At 39.2% G+C, this 7457-nt stretch overlaps 1 non-coding gene across 1 annotated transcript; it reads right to left on the bottom strand.

Annotated features, from left to right (window-relative positions):
- Positions 1 to 480: 480 nt before the first annotated feature.
- On the bottom strand, positions 481 to 646 carry LOC113745292 (U1 spliceosomal RNA). Its single transcript, XR_003462081.1, has one exon. It is a non-coding gene; the product is annotated as a U1 spliceosomal RNA (small nuclear RNA).
- Between the last annotated feature and the right edge of the window lie 6811 nt (positions 647 to 7457).

Genomic DNA, 7457 nt, shown 5'->3' with positions numbered 1-7457 from the left:
TGTACATTAAAGGTGAGTTTAGAGGTTTAGAGGTAGTGATATGCTGGCCACATTTGATAATTTCATCACCTTGAAACATGTCTTTCCCCCAACAATGCAGCTTCAGACCCCGTGCAGACCCTTGCCATCACAACAATCTCTATAAATACCACTGCAACAGCATAACAAAGATAGAAAAGAATTATTGATCCCTCAAGGGGAAGTACTTTTTTTCACTCAAGTTCTTAACATGCATTTTTACCCAGAATACAACCACACACACACACAAAGGGCTGAAAGACATGCAGATGCAAAGAGATGGTTGAGAGTGACGGGCAGCCACACAAAACAGCAGGAGCAGTTCGGGGTTTGGTAAGTTACTCAATTCACTTGAGAGATGAATTGGCGCATCTCGAGCTACCAGTCCACCTTCCGTAGTTTGGTCCATAATGGACTTAAATCAGCCACCCTACGGTTCGATATTCCTACAGACTGAGCTACTGCCGCTCCAAAGAAGTCAGAGGGTGCGACAAATACAGAAATTATGCAGTGAAAGTTCACACATTTGGGGAATTTGCAGGGGGTCAGCACAACCGGAGTGCAATGGCTGAGCCTCACCCTGGGTAAACGACCTTCTCGATCATGTTCTCCCCTGCCAGCTAAGTAAGCCTATGTATAAGATAGCACTATGTGAAATGTAGTCTAGTATTTAGCATATTGCTTTTTGCTTCAGTTCCATTTGACTGTTACATGTAAAGACATGGCAGACAATCTGTGGGATTTTAGTATTGCTTCATAAATGTGATTATGGTAATGATCTAGAAATAAACTGGTATTTTCAGATTCATTTTCCTGGGAACATCTATTAAACTGACCACAGTTGACTACACAGCCACAGTTTTCAGAGGGCCCCTTTCTTCAAGAGAAACTTTAACGTTCAGTTTTCAGCTACAACCTTGATGGGTTTCCTCTGATGTGAAAAGAAGCAATACTGTCTTCTCATCAGCACTATCTTTATTTTCAAGGAATTTTTTCATTTTGTGGTAATCACATGATGATTTGTAATCCACCTGCTGAGCCTTTTAAATGAACAATATCATAAATTACATTACATTACAGATGGGATGTCTTTTAAATGAAATGAATGAGTTTAACATCAGGCAAACTACAAGATGATGTTAATGCTGAAAAGAGATTTGGGTTGGATCATATTGGGTAAATCTCTGGTGAATATGCCGCTCAAGAGAAAAAGCAATATATTTTAATCCTACATTCTCACAAATACCTAAAATGCATTTTGCTGCATTTCAAATGTAAAATTGAGGGATTTATTGATTGGCACACCACAATAACAACTTTTTCCTTTGGCCCTCTGAGTAATGAATGCAAATTAAATCTATGTACATACTATTGAATTAGAGTGGACAGCACCTGTAAAATGACTGCAGCTGAATCTTGTGAATATGTTATGGAGAAAGAGACATAACAAGGTCAAGGCGGCAGACTTCACTGTAGCTGCAGGAAAATAAAGCAAAGGCCAGTCTAGGAAAAGAAGTACTAAAGAATAATAAATATGAGCAACACTCGAAATGGAATGAATGATCTACACCTACGCTTTTAATGGACAAGGTCTGTCAGCAATGATTTAATACAGATCACAAAATTACTATTTAGATCATGTTCTATTCATATTTCAGAACCATTTCTATGAAGCCCAGCAGGTATCATGGTATGAATACAATTTAATACATTGTGCTCTTAAATCAATAAACTGTGCATACACCTTACATTATAAATGAATTAATCAACAATACAGCAGTCATATTTCAACAGAAAGTGTTGTTTAAAAAATCCAAAGAAGTCCATTTTAAATCTCCATAACCGTTTACATGCTGTAGTTGTGAAGTGCTTGGACATTCTTTCAGTTGCAGTGGTCATCAGCTGCTGTTTGTTACTGCACCCGGCCTAATGTAAAGAAGAGTTTGAGCTGAGTGGTAATGTTCTTTTTAGGACCCAAGCACGGCACGCTGGGGCGAGGCCCTATTGGATTTCGAACGCTGAACAACGTTTAAAAGTAAATCGCATTTCCGACGGCCCATATCCCCTCGAAAACTCATGAAAATTTGCCTACCCCCCCAGTGTCAGCGTAAAATTACGCATTTTGGTGGTCTCGCACATGGATGTACGCATATGGCTCTACGGTGCCACCTAGGTGTGCGTTTTCGGAGGTGCCCCTCGCCACGGTTTTGTCCACGTGTACAAAATTTGGAGGGAGTATGTAACATGCCCAGACGCACAAAAAAGTATTTTGGTGACCCAGGCTACAGTGAAGTGTACAGCGTCCAATTTTTTGTCAAATTTGGACTTTTCGTGTTTTTGGGGTCATTTCCAGGGGTCGCATTTGAACAAACTCCTCCTAGGGATTTTATCCGATGTGCTTGAAACTTGGTGTGTGTGTTCTCAAGGCCTCGACAATGAAAAGTTATCAAAATCACAACTTTTTATCAGAGGGCGTGGCCGTGACGGCCATGACCGATCTTTTCGGAAAAAAATGAGACTCCATTTACTTTTGGGCTGATTTTCAGGCAAAAGTGTGGGGCTATCATATACTTCCTCAGAGCTGTCTGAAACTTGTGGTTGTTAAGACCAATATTATGCACAGTTTGGCTGCATAATATCATTTGGTGGGCATGGCAAAAACGCTCCATAGCGCCCCCTTGAACTTTTCTTTGGAACAGCCCCGCCACAGTTTTGGACACAGAGTTATGAAACCTAAGCCGAATTGTAGAACATGGCAAGGCCTACAAAACAGTCTCTTGGAGCAATGGGCTACAATGAACAGGAAGTGAGATATTTAATGAAAATCGCCATTTTTGCTGTTTCGAGCTGGTTGACAAGGGCTCATGTTTGAACGAACTTTTCCTAAGGATTTTATCCAATTGACTTCAAACTTGGTAGGTGTGTTCATATAGACTTCCTGAGTAAAAGTCAGGACGGAGAAAACAGAAAAGTGGATAAACTGGAAAAAAGTGATTAAAAACTCGGAAAAAACCAAAGGAGGAATCTCCCCGGACGACCACGACCTGCAGGAGTGCAGTTGGAGGATTCGCTCGGGTGAAGAATCGCAGCGGTGAGAGATCGTCCTGCTGTGCTAATGCTAAATGCTAAAACGCTAATGCTACAAGCTAAACGGCTAACTCCGTGAGCTAACCACTAGCCTCAATGCTAATATCGGAGCGCTAGCTCCGGGGCTAATCAGCACTGCTAGTCACACCAAGTATTGATGAATAAGCTCTGATGTAACAATTTTGTCTAGCTTTTACTTGTGCTATGTGTGTGACTGTGACCATATTTGTTATTTTAAGCACATTAAGTTATGGTTTCTTACTGTGAACATTACAAGAGTTTACATTTTGGTTTTTTGTGATAATTAATATGTTAATTGCTATGTAAATAGCATATATATGTGATGGTACTGTTGAAAATAATCATTTGGTATCATAATATACTTATAATTTACCTTTTGCTACTGAGAAATTGTGATCTTATTTTGCAATACAGTTTAGTTAGCACTATTCTCTACAGAATATAGAGACAATTTAAAGTGATTCATAGTTTAAGATCTGAGAAATTGAAGTAATTGTTCTGATCTACTTATTAGGTCAGGTTTTTGATGAATGTAACAATTTTGTCTAGCTTTTACTTGTGCTATGTGTGTGACTGTGACCATATTTGTTATTTTAAGCACATTAAGTTATGGTTTCTTACTGTGAACATTACAAGAGTTTACATTTTGGTTATTTGTGATAATTAATATGTTAATTGCTATGTAAATAGCATATATATATATATATATATATGTGATGGTACTGTTAGAAAAATAATCATTTGGTATCATAATATACTTATAATTATTTACCTTTTGCTTCTGAGAAATTGTGATCTTATTTTGCAATACAAGTTTAGTTAAAGCACTTATTCTCTACAGAATATAGAGACAATTTAAAGTGATTCATAGTTTAAGATCTGAGAAATTGAAGAAATATGTTCTGATCCTACTTATTGTAGGTCAGGTTTTTGAGGAACCCTTGGATTTCGATAGAGCCTGTCTGGAGGACGGAGCCAGAGAGAGACGCTGATGGCGAGCCGGACCCTGGAGGATCGTAGACGTACACCGCGGAATTGAATCCTTTTGCTCACTTTTACACATACACACACACCCACACAATCGTGTGGCTGGACTGACACCTAAAGGGTGCAGATATAGTGAAGTGAACAGAACAATAAGAAAAAACACGTGCAGCTGCGAAAACTTTTTATTTTGTGTTTATTATTTTCTATACCTACCCGGGTAAGGCTGTTGTATGTATTTCATGTGGTTTATTATCTCCCCAGCTTCATATTAAATAGGGGAGCATTGTTCTCATTAACAAAAAGAGCCACAGTGTCGTGTCGTTCATGTGCATCGGTTGGTTACACCTGGGCTCCGTAGCCGAATTTAAATCTTCTGTTTCTTATTCTGGCCATTAGTTCAAGTTATTATTATCATTATAATACTTTTCTGCTTCAGAAAGGTTACACTAAATTAACTGTTAGCCCATCAGCGCTAACAGCTAATGTTAACAAGGCGAATGCTAACATGCTAATGCTAACATCTAATGTTAACTGCTAGCCCATCAGCGCTAACAGGTTAATGCTAACATGCTAATGTAACATGCAATGTTAACTGCTAGTCTATCATCGTTAACACTAATGCAAAAATGCTAATGCTAACATGCTAATGTTAACTGCTAGCAAAATGCTAATGTTAATTGCTAGCACGTAGGCGCTAGCTGCTCCTGTGTCAAATAAACATGTTAAAAATGACTATGAGGTGTGCTTTTTGAATACAGACCCCAGCAACAGCCCACTCGTCACTCTCAAAATTTCTTTTCTAGTCTGCTGAGCAGTGTCAGTAATAATGCATGGGGACGACGGGGCCAGAGTCAGGCACACTCAAAATTTCTTTAGAAATTTTCTATGAATATAGATATGATATGATAGAGTGGCATCACTGGTTAGGTCTGAAACATCATTATGGTGTCTTGGGACGTCTCTTCCATGACATTAAAAAAGAAGGAGATGAAATGTCTTCAACCAAAAGACTGATGTAAGGGTTCCATTATACTGTATCATGTTCAGTTTTGCGTTCCAGTGTTATTGTTACTTTTAAGTAAAAAAACAGTTGAATGTACCTCACTTGACTTGTGTGTTGTGTTTAAAAAGATCTGCCAGTGTAACATGTAAAAACATTAATTGTCCATATGTACCAGTTTACTTGAAGTTATGACAATCATGATGGTGTCAGACAGGTAAGAACAATTCATGTTGGTGTTGGTAAAGGACCTAGGGTGTAGTACCACTTCATGACATATTAATGAGTAGTCCAAAGTGTACTACTTTACTTGAGCTCAAAGAAAAGCTTATGACACATTCATAATGATGTCATGACGGGCAAAGTCACATTCATGATGGTGTAATGACAAGTATTAACATTCATTGTTGTTGGGATCTTACTGTGTAGCGTCACTAATGACATTAATATGAATAGTCCAAAGTGTACCACTTTACTTGAGCTCAAAGAAATTGCTTATGACACATATATGATGGTGTAATGACAGGCAGTAGCATTCATGATGGTGTAATGACAGGCAAAGTCCGATTCATGATGGTCAAAAGATAGGCAATGACATGAGCGTGAAGTATCATGTTGAACAAAGCCAAGAAATGAAAAAACAAGTTTAACTGTTGGTCCTGCCACGGAAGGAGATGCTGAAAGTGACAGGTAGTTGTCTTGTGTAACGATAGCCAGTTGGTACTGTGCTGTAAGTAGTTAGTAAGCTTTCCTCCCCAGGGCCCAAGGAGAGCACCCTGGTTTTTACCCTAGTGTGTCTCCACCCCAGTCCTAGGCGCTCACAGGTCCAAGCTAGTGAGTGGGCTGGTGCAAGGCTGAAGCGAAAGTCACCTGCAGGTCATGCTGGTTAATGTCAAGTTGTCATGACAAAGACACTTCTCAGCTAGTGGTTTTGCTCAAGGTCAAGTTGTCATGACAAAGATATTTACTGACTAAGTGCTCTGGTTAATGTCAAGTTGTCATGACAAAGACATGGTCAGCCTATGTCATCTTGGTAAATGTCAAGTTGTCATAACAAAGACACCCCAAACAATGTCAAGTTGACAGTAAAAGATGACATAAGAAACCGCATGACACTTAATGACAGCAGTCATTGACATTCATTAATGTTCATGACAAGTGTCATGTCATAGTTATGACAATGTCATGTCAGTCTTATGAACACCCCTTCAAATAAAGTTGTACCGAATAATGTTTGTCTCTTGTGTGTCTTTTCTTTTCTATTGGCTAGTGGTCTTGTCTATGTGGTGCTAAATCAGAATTTGGGTGATGCTCAGAGAGTGCTGAAATCTTATCCAGTCCAGGGAGCACCGGGTCTGTTCAAAGTATCCGTTAAAGAGGATCTGAGCAGTCCTTTTATTCTTGGTGCCAAACCCATTGATCCATAAACACTGATATATGTATGGATATGACATATGTACTAGACATGTTTGATGCCATTAACATACCAGCACACACACAGCACCCACACACCACACCTGACAACCTTAACACAAGCTATTTCTTTCTGTATCTCACACTAACAGGCAATCCCATTCAACAGCATATGATGAGCCTTTGAATAATTTCTCCAGGCTTTAATGATAACCTTGACATGCAATGCTGGTAACTGCTACATAATATCTATCGATTCCACTCGGTGTGATTTCCTTGAGTAGCTCGGGCTGAAATTACTTGTGTGTTCAGAACTGAGCATTTCAAACAGACTGCTGTATACTCAGCAGCAATCAATCAGCCTTAATCCAAAACCAATTTACTCCGCCTGAAGAGGAAAATATCTTTTAATCTCTGCCGACAATCCCTGATTGAGTTGAGCATCAGTTGACAATCAAACGGTGCCGCTTAGAATGGGATTTTATATGGATTTGTGGTTGCCATCTTTACATACACATGAATGGCCAATTTAATACCTGTGAGTACAGTTTTTCCCTCACTGATGAGGGATATTGCTTTCCCCGACTCTTTCCAATATCATTTCCTATACTGTCCTCCAAGACATTGTAGCAAAAAGACACACACACACTTACAACACACTACACACATGCAGAGCTGAATTATCTGGCAAAAATTGTAGAGAAAAATGGCAAAGTGTACCAATAAGACACCATCTTGTCACGTTTTATCAATCTCACTGTGGATTAAAGGTTTCAATACAAACAGAAATTGTGAATATTCATTGTACCTCTGACATTAAGCCATCTGTTGTAGAGAGGGTGTTTCTGTCAACCTATCCTTCAGGCAGAGATGGTTACCTCTGTGAGGAGCAGGACAATAGTCCACTGAAGCCATTATAACCTCTGCAAGT

The sequence above is a fragment of the Larimichthys crocea genome, unplaced genomic scaffold, assembly GCF_000972845.2.
Source record: "Larimichthys crocea isolate SSNF unplaced genomic scaffold, L_crocea_2.0 scaffold607, whole genome shotgun sequence".
Classification (NCBI taxonomy): domain Eukaryota; kingdom Metazoa; phylum Chordata; class Actinopteri; family Sciaenidae; genus Larimichthys; species Larimichthys crocea.
The sequence above is the reverse complement of the archived record's forward strand: the minus strand, read 5'-3'. Positions and strand labels throughout refer to the sequence as shown.